General features: G+C 32.4%; 1 protein-coding gene across 3 annotated transcripts in view; it reads right to left on the bottom strand.

Moving 5' to 3' along the window:
* LOC148283027 (uncharacterized) overlaps positions 1–15,489 on the bottom strand; it is a 161,863-nt gene that overhangs the window by 14,554 nt on the left and 131,820 nt on the right. Inside the window, exon 1 of one of the 3 annotated variants that reach the window (XM_088224212.1) lies at positions 3,208–3,691. The exons of the other annotated variants lie outside the window; for them this stretch is intronic. The gene's annotated coding sequence lies outside the window, so the exon portion shown is untranslated. Of the gene's footprint in view, positions 1–3,207; positions 3,692–15,489 lie in introns of those variants that run through there. 3 annotated transcript variants of the gene reach the window in all.

The raw sequence follows: 15,489 nt of genomic DNA, 5'->3' as shown, positions 1-15,489 counted from the left end.
ATGTTTTTCTTGTATCTTTGCATTAGTTTTATGTTTGTGCATATGTTGTTATTCATTTTTTTTGTAGCATTTATGCTCATTGTAATTTGTACATACATAACTTGTTTCCGGACGATTATATCATGCATTGATAGAAGGTCTCAATAAAGCAAAATAGAACCTAAGAATCTGCGTTCTTAAAAATAAAATTGAGTGGATTAATGTAACTGTAAATAACAGTAAACTTACACGAATACATTTCAGTAATCTGACAATTATAATTGTATTGGGGTATTTTATTTTTAACTTATAAGATACAATACTAATATTATGTATCTTTTTTGGGTGATACCGTGTATGTTGGATTTAATCCGACGTTTCGGCTACCATTGCAGGAGCCATCTTCAGGGAAAACTATGTGTTTTATAGAGAAATGTATGTGTTTAAGTACTCTATAAAACACACAGTTTTCCCTGAAGATGGCTCCTGCAATGGTAGCCGAAACGTCGGATCAAATCCAACATACACGGTATCACCCAAAAAAGATACATAATATTGATAACAGTGACCGTGAAAACCTTCGCACCTATTTAGATACAATACTGTTTCTAATTAAAAAATTAAAATCACTAAAAAAAAACAGGTCCACTAGCAAAAAAATACGTTTTTTTTGTTGTTGTATTTTGCGTATTCCAAAATGCATTTTGGTGAGAGTCATCTGCAATGGACATTATTATGTCCGAGCGAGAGCTCAGCTCGCTGCGTCCCGCGTGCGGACGAACACAAATTTAAATAAATTAAATAATGAATGCAAGAAAGTAATCTATTGTAGTGCGTTTTCGTAGGTTTTCGGCCACAAAGAAACGTAATTAAGTGGTGACGATAAGCCACTTGCGTGCTCGTGCAAACAAGTCACATAAATATGGTGATGTCCGAGAAGTGGAACATTGTAATGAGTACATAGGTGGGCATATCGTCTTATGTAGGTCGAAGATAGGGGCACGTGAAACAGCGCACAATAACGGCTCATTTTGTACGGACTGCTGTGGTATCAATTTGTTAAAAAATGGAGCAGGATAGCAGATCCCTTAGCGGATCAGGACCCGATCACAATGTGAAGTTAACATGGTTATCTTTAATAAAGTAAAATCGATTTTTCCGTAGGAAAATATCTTTGTTGGTCACTTGTAATTGAATGGAGACTATTTTAAAACATATATTATTATTTGAATCTTCAATTGATTTTACAGAAACTTGTTTTTTTTAAATAGATAATTGAAGATAACTCTGTTACCTTCCATCGCAATACCGGCACGGGGCCCCGTTTTAAGAGTATTATCTTTATTGATTGATTTGCAAAATCGGGTTGTGGTCCTGTGGCTAGTGTCTCGGACTCACGGACCAAAGGTCCGTGGTTCGAATCCCACTCTACCCCAACTCGATTCCATTTTCTAATAGTGAGTTATTTACAACTCGTTGAAAATGGCCCTCAAAATTAAATATTTGGGTAAATCATAAGAACGCAAATATTTCTTTTTTCAAAAAAAAAAAAAAAAAAATTGGTGTTTATTTTGTAGAACTCCATATTTAAATTTATAATATTAGATCAAACACTGATTTGAGCTTACTGAACACTTTATTTTATTTTTACAAATATAAAAAAATTAAAAACAAAAGTTTTGTGACAATTGTTTCGCCTTGTTAGGGCATTTTCAATTTCTAATATTATAAGTATTATCTTTAATTGCCTGTAAAGTAAGATCAAATTTTCTTTACGAAAACGGATGTATTTTTTTATTCAAAACATATCCAATTACGTGATACCGGCGAAGATATGAAAAATATTTGCATTTAAAAAAAACTGTTTTATTTTAATAACAATTGAAGATAACTCTTTTTACTTCCAATTTTAATACAAACTTCGAATTTTCTAAATAAAAAAATAAATCTAAATTTGTTGAAACAGAGGGAAAACATTTTTGAGAAGGTAATATGGAAGTCTAGACATTTGCAGGGGTTATGATCTGTGATTGGCTGGTTTAAGTGGCCACTTCATACACTGTGTAACATTCACCATTCTGCCTGTATTTAAACATTTACATTTCCTCAACTCTTCCATCTGTCGACTTTTGTGAAGTAAAAGAGCTGAAACTCTTTTCTTATGCGTGAGATTCATCCGGCTGAACCCGGCTGAACCTTCTCAAAACATTGTTGAAAAATTAAATACTCGTATTTGGTAGAATAAATTTTCATAAATTAACCTTATTAATTACAGGTTATTGACGAAGATACTTCAAATTTTCGCACAAAGATACATATTTTCATACAGAAATTTCGTTTATAGATTATAAATAATTTGGGATAGCTATGTTTATTTCCCTTTGTAATCGGGGGCCCAGAAAACGCACGACGAAGAAACGGCAAAAGATTTATCAGTATGTCAATTAAACTCGATTTTTTAATAAAAATAATACAAAAATGTATGAAAATTTGAGTTCTTTAGCAGTCATTTAGCTGCCAAATTTTATACAAAAAATTTAAACTTTTTTATAAATATTCGTCTATCCCTAATCTTAGCTCTAAAATGTAAGACTAAATGCCTGTATGACAGGAACGCTTTGCGCATCATGAGGAACGAACAAGGAAAAATAAAACAGTTTATATTACAGTCATTCCAGGTAACATTGGAATTCAATATAACATTGGACAAAAACCTGACTTATATATGACTGATTACTTTCTAAAATAATAAAAAAAGCTTTATTAATTTTTATTATTTTTATTTGTGTGGTACCACCGCTCGAGCCCAAGAGTAAGTATGTTTGGGGTAATGGACACAAATTCATGTTTTTTTTTAAATGCTTAGAATCAGAAGAGTATTTTATATCAAAAAAATATAGTTCAATGTTACCCGGAGAGATTTTTTAGTAAAAAATCAAGTAATTTGTTCATCGAAAATACTTAAGTCCAAAGTTACCCAAATATCAATATAACATTGGACCACTTAAAAAAACATCATTTAAATTATGTTTTCATGTAATTTTATAAATTTTGTGGTCAAATTTAGTTATATGGAGCATTCAGAACACCAAATAATTCATAAGTTTGCAGCTGGCTCAATCCAATAAAAAAAAATTAGAAAAAACTTGTTAAAGTGGTCCAATGTTACCCGAAATGACTGTAATATATTAACATCTAATTACAATTTGCTAAAAATATGCAACTCACTTGAGGTCACAAACGCCAATAGCTTCAAAACTTTGGTGGTGTATATTTTATACGTCTGCGTAGGCTGGAGATAGGGGCACGTGTAACAACACAACACACAAGCACGATAATTGGTCTAAAAGTTCTACACGCCTAAGATTAGATGTAGATGAACCGAGTGATAGATGTAAAAGTTCTACCACAGAAGCACGAGAAACTATAGAAGATGGATTAAAAATGTACAAGATTTATGATAGTCGAAGGTAGGAACACGTAAAGTTACACAGATGGTGTAAACGTCGTACGATGGTCGAAGATACGCGTGCGGAGAATTAACACAATACATGAGTCCGACGGGATGAGTGTAAAGTGGGTCGGAGACAGGGGCACGTGGAATAAGAGATCGCACGAGAGCCAGGCAGTCAGGCAGTCAGGTGATCGGGTCACCTAGTACCGAACTCTACCAAACCGGTCGGCTGACTAGCGGCAGGAGTGAACACCGAGTGCAGATATATCATTATGAACGCAGAAAGTCTCTGTTTACAAACCATTCGGACAAATGTAACGAGCTGTGGCAACAATGGCGAGAGAACATATAGAAACACAGGTGTTCGGTGTTTATTATCGAGATTAAAAACGAACCATACCAGATTGAGTGTTGGACACAGGCAAACACCCAAGGTGGCATATGCAACTATTGACTTACATGAAAAATATCTTAACATATCATTTTTAGAGAATTTGAGACAAACAGGGAACTTAAAGAATTTAAAATCGAGAGATTTTAATATTGTATAGATTAGGTGTACAACTTTTCTTCCGCCGTTTTTTTCCAAAAAATCGAGGCTTTATTGTTAAAAACTGGTTATACATTTATGATTCAAAGTATTGTCCATCGCTGGCCACTACTTTCTCCCGTCTTTCGGGTAGCGTACGAATCCCGCGTTGCAAAAACTGGTCATCGTTTGAAGCTATCCACGAATCGATCCAATTTATTACACCTTCATAAAAATAGTAGGGTTAGGACTTCCCATTTCAACGTTTCCGAGGATGTCTTGAGCACTTGCGCAACACGGGGTCGAGCATTTTTACAATCAATTGAAAACAGAGTAATTTTAATCAAAATAATTGTCTCGCGTTTACCTTCTTAAATAAAAATATATACAAAAAAAAACACTTTCAAAAATCATATTCATATCAAACGGTTTTTACAAGAATAGCAAGGATGACTGTAGAAACCTTTATCGCGTAGAAAGTCGCACGCAAGTCTTGCGGGATCTAATTTCTTAGAAACTTTTACACAATAAAAATGCATTTATTTGTAGATACTAGCTACTAGATACCTAGTACATATATATAAAAATAAGACAAAAACGAAAAGAAGGATCACTTGGACAGTTTCGCACATGCTAAAGTTCCTTGCATCTTTCAGCTAATCTAAAATTATTATTGAAACGAATTAATTTGGTGGTCATTTATTTGGACTGAATTTTGGTTGTTTATTCAAACTGTTTTGTGAAATTAAAATATTCGAAATAAATTAAATTGGGTATTAACGGGAGTATTTACAATTTGTTAAATAATAATAGGAACATACCTGTACCTACTTTTACAGATCTTTTTAATTTGATGACACGATAGTTTATAAATGGCCACTTAAGATGTAAAATAAAATACTTACATAATTATGGATGGCATAATAACAGAATGACGAGGTAGATAATTAACGCTGTAGCTCGGAGGCTTTTCTTTTGTTGAATGAGTCTAGGTAAATTAGATGGTACGCGATAGAAGCTAAAAGCAATTCCGTAGTACGGACCGAGTGGGAGATGGGACAAAGGGGGTCGGTAATGAAAAACACCTCGTAAAACGACGCTTAAAATAAAATATAGAGCAAGAGTGTTGTTCGGTATAACAATAGATAAAACATTTGTCAATAAACAAGTAGGAGGTACCATTGAGAGTGAAGTCGCTGACCTCGATTTAAGATTGTTTTTCATAGGATTTTTTACTATCTTTATATGTATAATTCCTCTGTACGTGTGATGTCACTGAACTCCTCCTAAACGACTTAACCGATTCACGTGCGGTCTTCAGAGAAGTATAGATCTTTGCGCTGTGCGTGTTCGTAGATATTAAAATCTTCAATATAATATGTAAAAAAGAAGTAAGGAGCATAAATGTTTTATTCGTCGATCTACCAGGGTTGCATTCGAGGAAAATGCATTTACAAAAAAGTGGAAAGATGTTGTTTTTTTGTGTATAAAAAAAGTTTGTGTCTAAGTTTCGCTCAACAAAGTTTGGCAGTAGGTCCTTGGAAAATATTGGCCATTCCGAATATAATAAACTGCCTGATGAGCTAAGACACGAACAACTTAATAAAAAATCTCGACGTGTCGCAATTAAAAAATATTTCTTAAATCTTTATGATATTGATAATTATTAATTTAGTTTATATAAGATGGTGTTTTATGTTTCTTATACAATAATGTTTTCTTTTTATTTCGGATGTATTAATTTGTATGATATTATGTATTGTCTAAAAAATTATTTTTCTTATGTACGGTCCCAAATGAGTTTTTAATAACTCCTGGGAGTATAATATGTAATTTTTGTATTATATGTTTTATTAATAATTATAAAAAAAAAAATTAAAAACAGCATTTGTATTTTGTAGATCTCGATCAGATTCTTTCCTTTAATTCCTTATAATTTCTACCCATCTATTTCTTTTTACTGGATTTTTGGAATACTAAAATAACATTAAATTCAATACATTTAAAAAAAACGTATTCCTAAATAAGTACACTCCTCTGTTAGTGAGAAGACCGGAGTTTGACTTTTGCAAAAAGAATGCCATATTTGAAAAATATAATTATTTTATGTTTTGGAATTCAACCATAAACACGTACCTAGGTACCTACTTAAATTCAATATTTGAATATTAACCATTTTTAGTTTTGGAATTTAATCACAAACAAGTACCTAGGTACCTACTTATCAATGAAAAGTATTTTTCTAAGCTAATAGCAGGCAAGCCAACGTTCGGGCAGGACAACATCCGTCGGGGCCGCTAGTTTAAAATAAAATTATGGTTGTATAACATTTATATTTGAAGCGTTTGCTTTGTACTAAAAATTAAATACGATGGAATTCATTAGTTAAGTACACCTCGATAAAGAAGTTTCTGTAGCTTTGAAACCGTTCAGTAGAAAAAATAAAAAATAAGTGGTTTAAAACAAAGTTATTTTATATTTATTTTAGAAAAGTTGTAGTATTTCTTTGTGTCATATATTACTTTTTATTAAAAGTGTAACAAACTAATTTTATTTCTGAAACACGCCCCCGTTAAAAATCATTGTAAGAGATTCATGGATGTTCATGGATAGAGTAAACTTGAGTTTTCCGTGCAGTTTTTCCGTAATATTTTGTTGCCATTTAAAATATAATCGCCAAATGTAATAAGAAAAAAAAAAATATTATACGATTCAGGACCACAATCCCCATCAATAATTTAAATGTTCATTAGCAAAATGGTAAATCGGCGTCTAAAATGATCACTCAAAGCTGCTGATAGGTTTTAAGTACTGTAAATTTCTAGACTTTCAAATTCTAATAAAATATCGATATGTGGATACAAACGATTGCGTTTATTGTTGCTTTAAAAGAGGATAAGGGCAGTTGCACCATAAAAGTTTAAATAAAATTGTTGCATTATGGTCAAAATAAACAATAAGTTAAATAAATAAAATAGGTTGCGTAAAAAAAGTATGATAAGGGAGCCATTTTGCCCATTTCAAATAAAACGCCACCGTCATTTAACTTTTAACTTTTATCTACTTAACTCTTTTTGGTGAAACTGGCCCTAAACGAAAGATTAAGACGAATTGACAATTTCGCAAATGTAAAAGGCCATTTATTGTGTATTTCTGTATCCGATCATACTAAAGTCTTTATATGTATTGTGAAAGGAGATGAATTACAAAAGATTAACTTAAGCAACTTGAAAGGTTAAAATGTAAACAATAAGCACCTACTCACACGTGTGCTGAGTACTGTGTACCTATTACCAAATACGGTATTCCCTACTAACTGCTCACAAATGTGACAAAACGCCTCTATTTGGACAGGCAGACATTTTAATATATCAAAGCGGTCGCGGTCGCAATATGTATGGAGCACAATAAGTTAGTATGGCATTTTACGTAATGCTACTATAATGGGACGTTAAATAAACATTATTAATAAAGTTATTATGTAATGAGACTGTGTGAAGATGACTAAAATGTGGGTTATATCATTAGAAGCGTGACATAACGGAAAAATATACATTATGAGCTGACAGTTCTACATTTTTGACTCATCATGGACTCAGAATTAATGATATGACTCCACAAATTGTACGGTGTACAGTCCTTGTAAAGAAATATAAATAATACTTCTTGGTTACATCATGAAATAGGTTGAATGTTGTTAATATTTTAAAAATGAACTTGGTGGTCAATCATTTTTGTTTGTTAAACAGCCTACCGAGAAGAGTGGATCTTTTCCATGCTGAGATTACCAGTTTTAGACTCTTCCTCCGTAATGTTTATTAGTACTACTACTACTACCATCACGCCATTTCCCCGTAGGGGTAGGCAGAGAGAATGGACCGCCACACACATCTATCCTGGCATACGATCCTAGCCTCTTCCACATTCATACATCTTGTCATACATGCCCTTCGGTTCTGTCTGCTTTAGACATGACCAAACTTAAGATTTTGGTTTATCTGATCATGCCACGTCTTCCTTGGTCTTCCTCGTCTCACGTTGCCGTTCATTTTCGCCATATATACTTGTTTTACCATTCTTTCGTCGTCCATTCGTTCTACGTGACCAAACCATCTCAGAGACCCCTAATTAGTAATTTAGTTATTTATGTTTATTATAATGTTTATGGACTAACATGCTTTAAATGAGCTATTATGTGCTTTTTTAACATGTTTTTGTAAATATCTACTCACGTGTACATTGTAATTGGCAATTGTGCTGTATTGTATTGTTTTGTATTTAAACGAATAAATGCATATATTTTAATAAATCAATATTATGTATCTTTTTTGGGTGATACCGTGTATGTTGGATTTGATCCGACGTTTCGGCTACCATTGCAGGAGCCATCTTCAGGGAAAACACACAGTTTTTAATAAATAATGTTCTTAAAAAGGCTTTATGCCTATCATGTACACATTTCAATTTTGAATTTTGATTTTGATTTTTTTATTTTTTATCTCATAAAACTATGATATCGTGTACTTATTTTTTGTTTTTTTTTAAAAAACTTCTAAATACTGTGATTTAAAAAAAAGTTCTCGCTTCTTACAGTTAATTCTTAAAGTTAGTAGTAATTATTATTATACAATAGTGTAATCATATATTTTAATGTAAAGGATCTTCACCGATAAGCCATATAAATTAGCTTGGTGAGTCCTGTAACAATTTTTTTTTAATGTATATATTATATGTAAATAATAAATAAAATAAAAAATTTAAAAAACATATTTTTATGTATTTTTCAAATAAAGATTATTCATTCGATGGCATTTATAAATACATCTGATTTTTCAAAAATTGTCGTTACCGATTTGTGCCAGAAACCCGACGATTTACTATATTTATTCATATGAATACGATAATGTATCAATTTGTGTTTCCTTCACGTCTCAACGGAGCAACCGATTGACGTAATTTTTCGCGTAGAGATAGATGGGAGTATTTCACCTTCTAGGCAAAGTCTAAAAAACCTTTCGATTTTCATCATTGTGCTTCTACCAGTTCATTTCTCCAACAATATTTTGATTTTGTATATGTATATTTCTAGACAAAAATTGAGATCTCTCTCTCTCTGTTCCTATCAAAAATACTGTTAATAAAAACATTGTAGATGTACTCGTATATTGGAAAATATTTTTATGTAAATTAGTTAGTATAATTAACATTTTTCTTGGAAAGCTCTCTGAAATAACTCAATAATTTACATATGACGCATGCATTTCTCGAGAATAACGGAGAAAACTGCACTTTGTGTAAATATTAATACAACGGCTATAAGAATTTCTCGCTAAAACCGAAAGAATGACTTGAATTCTTCATTTTTATACAAAAAAACTTGCGGTTTTATTCAAAATCTCATTCATACAGCACTTCCGTTGGTTTATTAAAACCGAGTAATGTCTGTGTCTGGAAAAATGACGAATACTGTTCTGCGTGTGAAATACAATCAGAGCCCTGGACGAGCGTCTTTGGCTCAATGGCTGCTCTGAGGTAATAATAACGAAAAAAGGAATCGAGTGGAATAAAGTCCGTCTCGTAGTGTAAACACTTGTTCGCCTACCATACCGGTCCTAGGTTATTATATCCTGGGCTATCCTGGAACCATATTTGTATCTTCCGCTTCTCGTGCCATTCCTGGTGGAAATTGGCGACTATCACTTGAAACTCCCCTCGATCCTGGGCCATTCTGATAAGCATTGGTGCATCTGATATTCCAAACCACTGTCGAAGATTTCTAAGCCACGATGTTATTTGACATTCCATACCTCGTCTACCCTCTATCTTTGGGTAGGTATGTAGGAAGAAATCGCCTTTAGGCAACATGCCCGCCCTTATATGTATATAAATTGTAAATGTATATAAAGTGTTAAGTAAATAAATAAACATCTTTCTTTTACTATAAGCTGTAGAAGGACATATTTTTCTCCACAGAATATGCGGCCTTTTGTCTATTGACAGTGGTTAAAAGATCTGTAAATTTTTCGTTGGACACGATATTATTACAAGCTTTATTATTTTGTAAGCGCTAACCTGTTGATCAAAAAATCATGAGATACCCGTTTATGGAAATCAGCAGCTTTTTGTTTATTAAACCAGCAATACCAGAAGCAAGTGATCCTTGTGAAGAAAGAAGATTACAAAAAATATAAATTAATTATATTTTATTAGTCTGTGCTCTCTATTAATTTGTTATCATATATTAGAACTATTATCATATATTATAATGTAATTGCCTAGCTTGGAACGGGATATGTACCCTTGTGAGCTGGGCAAAGTGAACGTAAAACTGTATTTTTGATAAAAGGTGTAAATAAATAAATAAATAAAAAAAACCAACAGCGCGCAGCGGTGCAATTCTGAACCGCTCTCGCGGCCGTAGAAAACACTTTTATTTAAAACACACTATTTTGTATGTAAATACGCGAAATAAAAGTGTTTTCTACGGTCGCGAGAACGTTTAGAATATCACCCCCAGGGCCGCGATTACAAACGCTATCTTCATCGGTACATATCGAGGAGCTACAAAGAAAAATTGATATTTATGTACAAAAATGTGTATTTTTGAAGCATCTTCATATACATTCTGTAATTGACCATGTAAAGAAAAAAAATCGTAAACGTATTACATTTTTCAAACAGAAAATTTAATTTCGATTTGGAGATCGAGGATAAATGTTGACTTTCCATTGCAATACAGGCCCAAAAATGGAAACGTTAGCAAAACACGAGAAACACGAAAAAGACGCTCCCTATTTCAAAACACTGAGATGCTTTCCTCACAAATGGGATTTCTATGTTAAATTTCTGGTGAAATCCCTACACTGAAATGTGATTTTTTTCTCAAGTCTTATCTGTAGATCGCGTTGCCACTGTAATTAGACCTCAAAGACTTCGTGGTGCAAAAAATCTAGAATATTGATTATTTTGCGACGTTTCGTTTTGTTGAAATGTTTTCTTTTAATATATTGTGTTGTATTGAGGACTGGCAATAGTCTACTCGACCTGTGTCCCGACAGTGTCGGCTTTAATATGACTATATACTGTATAGTGTATAGTGTATAGTGTATCACCATTCGCCATTGCCTGGGGCAAGTCTCGTCCCATTGACTTCCATTTGGCCGGTTCTGCGACGACCCAAAATTCACAGCGCATCAAAAGCTTACCTACACACAACACTACTACCATTCGAACAGTTTTTCATTACGCAGTCTATTGTTACTAATATTTTGAAGGAAAACCAAGTTTTATTTAAAGTCAGTATAAAAAAATTGACACAAAGACGAAATTTTCAACAATGTTTTGAGTATGTCCAAACGTTTGGAGACATACTGGATTTCCTCCCTGGGGAGTTATTTAGATCTAAATTTGTTGCAACAGAGAGAGAAAACATTTTTATGAAGTGGCGTTGGCTGGTTTAACTGACCACTTAAGGTGCCATTGTTGAATAAACTAACTCGTATAAGAAGAAGCATACAAAATGGGAAAATTGTTTTCAGGCGTTGCCTAGTGCGCAGGTCTCTTAACATTACATGCAGTCAATTTGTTTAATAATGATGTTGCTAAATCATTCTCTTACTCTCGTTTTTGGCTCTTCGCGGACGACAACAAAATTATCAAAATAATTCAAACTTTACAAGACTGTTTTCTTCTTCAATCAGACATTAACTCTTTTAACCAATGGTGTAAAGTCAATAAATTAGAACTAAATATTTAAAAAATGCAAAATAATGTCATTTAATAGAACAAAACAACCGATTTCCTTCAAGTACCAATTAGAAAACTCCAAAATTGATGTAGTTAAGTCTATCGGAGATTTAGGAGTTGTTTTGGACTATAAACTGACATACAACGAGCATATAGATAATACAATAAATAAATCACTAAAATTACTTGGATTCATTAACAGAATATCCTCTGATTTTACTAATGTCCGTACAATCAAAACTCTTTATTGCTCAAATGTTCGCCCTCTTCTAGAATATGCCTCCGTGGTCTGGTGTCCATTCTATGTCAATCGCATAAATCACATTAAATCAGTCCAACATCGCTTACGTCAAAAAATAGCGTGGATGCTTGGACTAGAGAGAGGTAATTATTCTTATGCTAAAATAGAGTAAATATTAAATATTTCTAGTCTACAAAAACGTAGAACTAATATTGAATCCATATATATGTTCGGCATACTAAATGGTATAATCGATGTTCCATCATTACTGGGACAAGTAAAATTCAATATTCCGACTCGTAGATTGAGAAACAATGAAGTACTGTTCATCGATCAGCATAGAGCAAACTATGGCCTTAATTCTCCAATGACCCGTCTTTGTCGTATTGTTAACTCGAGACAAGATCTGGACATTTTTAGACGAACACTAAATAAATAGTCCAGATCTTTTCTTGATATCCCTTATGTTTGTCAATGCTTCTTTTCTTTTTTTATGTTTTAAACTATTCTTTTATTGTAATATTTAAACCCTATAAATTGTATACATGGACAATGTCCATTAATAAATAAATAAATAAATGCAGTCGATTGTAATTAATTTAGCTCGCAAGTGAGATACTGCACATTCAGAGATAAGTTGGAAAAAACTTAAGATACGGATAATAAGGAAAAACTAGTAAAAAATCATTAAATGTGGTATATTTGGTTATTTTGTGATAACAGTTGAAAATTGTGTTACTCTGACGTGAGGCGTGACGTATTTATAATACAGCTGTTATAATATTTTTACTGTTAGATGACGACAATTTTATAATAAGACAATGCATAGAAATAATAAACAATTAGGTACGTTATATAAATCGATAAGAAATTATTGCTTTTTGTTCGTTGTTTTTTACAAATATGTACAGTAAAACTTCAATTATCCGGATCAATCAGGGCCGGACGTCAACACATAAAAACTTACTTAAACATGTCCAGAAAAGTTCATTGCTTTACAATATTTGAGTTTGTCCAAATGCTCGTAGACAAAAGACTGGATTTCAACCCCTCGGGAGTCATCAAGATTAACAAATTACAACAGGGATGGAGAAAACCTTAAATAAGGGAATGTGGAAGTCTAGGCATTTACAGGGCTTATGATCTGTCATTGGCTGGTTTCAGCTCTTTAACTTCACTAAAACCAATAAATGGAAGAATTGAAAATAGTGAATGTTACACAGTTGTAAAGTAGCCACTTAAACTAGCCAATGACATATGCCCTGTAAATGCCTAGACTTCCATATTCCCTTATTTAAGGTATTCTCCATCCCTGTTGTAATTTGTTAATGTTTTTTTAAAATTTATTTATTTAACTTTTTGTACGTAATGTTATTTGTACATTGGCGGGCTTATTGCCAAATGGCAATTTCTTCCAACCAATAAAATAAAAGTTTTATTTTTATAATTCAAGTCACAAAACATGCTCAATAGAAAAAAAAAAGATTAAAAAGTTAAAAATATATAAAAATAGAAATAAACGTATTTATTTATAAATTACCTTAAATCAAAACTATTACTCAATGGAAAAAAGGAAAAAAGCGGAAAGAGGAAAAAGGAAAGGAGGAGAGATTAAGGAAGAGAAAGGAGATGTTTCTTCAGACGTGATTTAAACAGAGATAATGTAGTAACATCTTTGATGGTGGATGGGAGATGATTCCACAGTCGAGCCGCATGGACACTATATGAGATAATGTTAATTGCTTTGACGAAGAAACGCGCCGGGCGGCCGCCAGCGCCCTTTTTTATTTGTTATTACAACCTCTCCTTTATTTTTTATTTTCTGTTAAAGATCCAGATAATTGGCAAGCCGGACGACTGGAATTCGGATAAACTGATTTTTACTATATATACTGGCAGAAAACAGTCGGTGACAGCGACTGTTAAATGGCTTAAAGTTCGGCCTTTCGGGTCTCACGTAATCGGCCCTCTAGGCCTGGTTTCATCGGCCTCACGGGCCTTGGTTGATCGGCCTCTTTGGGCGTCACAATTTATTTTTTGTTGTTCGGAGCAATCAAAATGTAATAAAAAAGAATCTCTAATCCAAAATAATGCCACCAAAACCTTATAAAATGATCTGTCAGTCAGTATGGCGACGTAGCATCGTTATTCTGTTTTAATATTAATTCATTTATCCACTAAGAATTTACCCGAGGAAGTGATATTTTTCTCGGGATGAATAGCTTATGACACCCGGCTATCCCCATGCAAAAAAAAACACGTCAATCGGTCCCTCCGTTGCGACGTAAAAGAAACACATGGTGCGGATAGGGACATGACTGACTAATAACTCTTATACACAATACAATATATTACGCATATAAGTAATACATGATTTTTCATACATATGCGTTAGTAGGTATGAGCGTTAACTTTTTTGTGTACAAGAAGTACAATCTTTGGACTTTTATTTCGGGGCAAAAGTCAATAACTTGAATCTATAAAAAGCAAATGGAATTTCAATTAAGTAATTATCACTTTGCTTTTTTTGTATTTTTAAAGAATACATAATTACGGCTAAATAAATAATTTAGGTATGGGACAAAATTTTTTATTGATTTTATCATAATAATTATAAGCGTCGATTGAAATTTGAAATGTAGATGTTACTTAACATTTAAAAAATATATATTTTACATGATACAAAAAAACATCATATTCCCAGGATTAGGGTTGGTAGCACAATTTTTTTTTTAAACAAATTATAATATGTAATCAAGTATGGATTTAAATTGTTTTAGCATCATTTGTGAAAAAAAATGTAATTAAAAAAGATCACGCTTAAACACGAGAAATTCCTAGGCAGTCGAAACCTGAAATTAAGAACTTCTGTGAATTATAAAATTAGTGAAATAAAAAAAATATAAACGCTTTCGGCAAAATGAAATAAACCTGCCAAAGCTGCTCGCGAAACTTGCGCAATGTGGTGAAGATGCTTTGAATTATTTACTAATTTGTAGTAAAATAATGAAGGAAAATACATTATTGACTAATTTGTTGTAATTTTTTGGTGTCTCCGTGTTCCCTAATTAAAAAAAAAACGGACACAACTTATATAAACACTCAATACTTTATTTTGATTGAGGGAAAGAGAGAAGTGAATAAATATCAGGTCAACAGATGGATGAATTAAGGAAATGTGAAAGTTTAAACATTATGATTAGTCATTATTTTTTTATTTATTATACGGCACAAGTGCCTTTTACAATATAAAATATACAAAACAATAAGTTAGTTTTACAAAAATTTAAAAACAATATTAAAACATGGGTATAAAAAGAAAAAGAAAAAGAAAAATAACAAGATATATTTACAAACATCTATGTATGTCAGCATACAAAAGGTATATAAAAAATATAAAATGAATAAACACCAGATCATTAGCATAAGCAGCGTTTGCAAATAATTCGTTAATCGTTACTATAGAACATCATAAAATATTTACAAAGAGATGATTTGAATTCACAGAGACTCGAGTTAAAAATGTCGATATGAGAGGTA

Source organism: Micrasema longulum, unplaced genomic scaffold, assembly GCF_059751315.1.
Source record: "Micrasema longulum isolate JH-2025_06_02 unplaced genomic scaffold, ASM5975131v1 h1tg000271l, whole genome shotgun sequence".
Taxonomy (NCBI): Eukaryota; Metazoa; Arthropoda; class Insecta; order Trichoptera; family Brachycentridae; genus Micrasema; species Micrasema longulum.
This window is presented reverse-complemented; position numbering and strand designations above follow the sequence as displayed.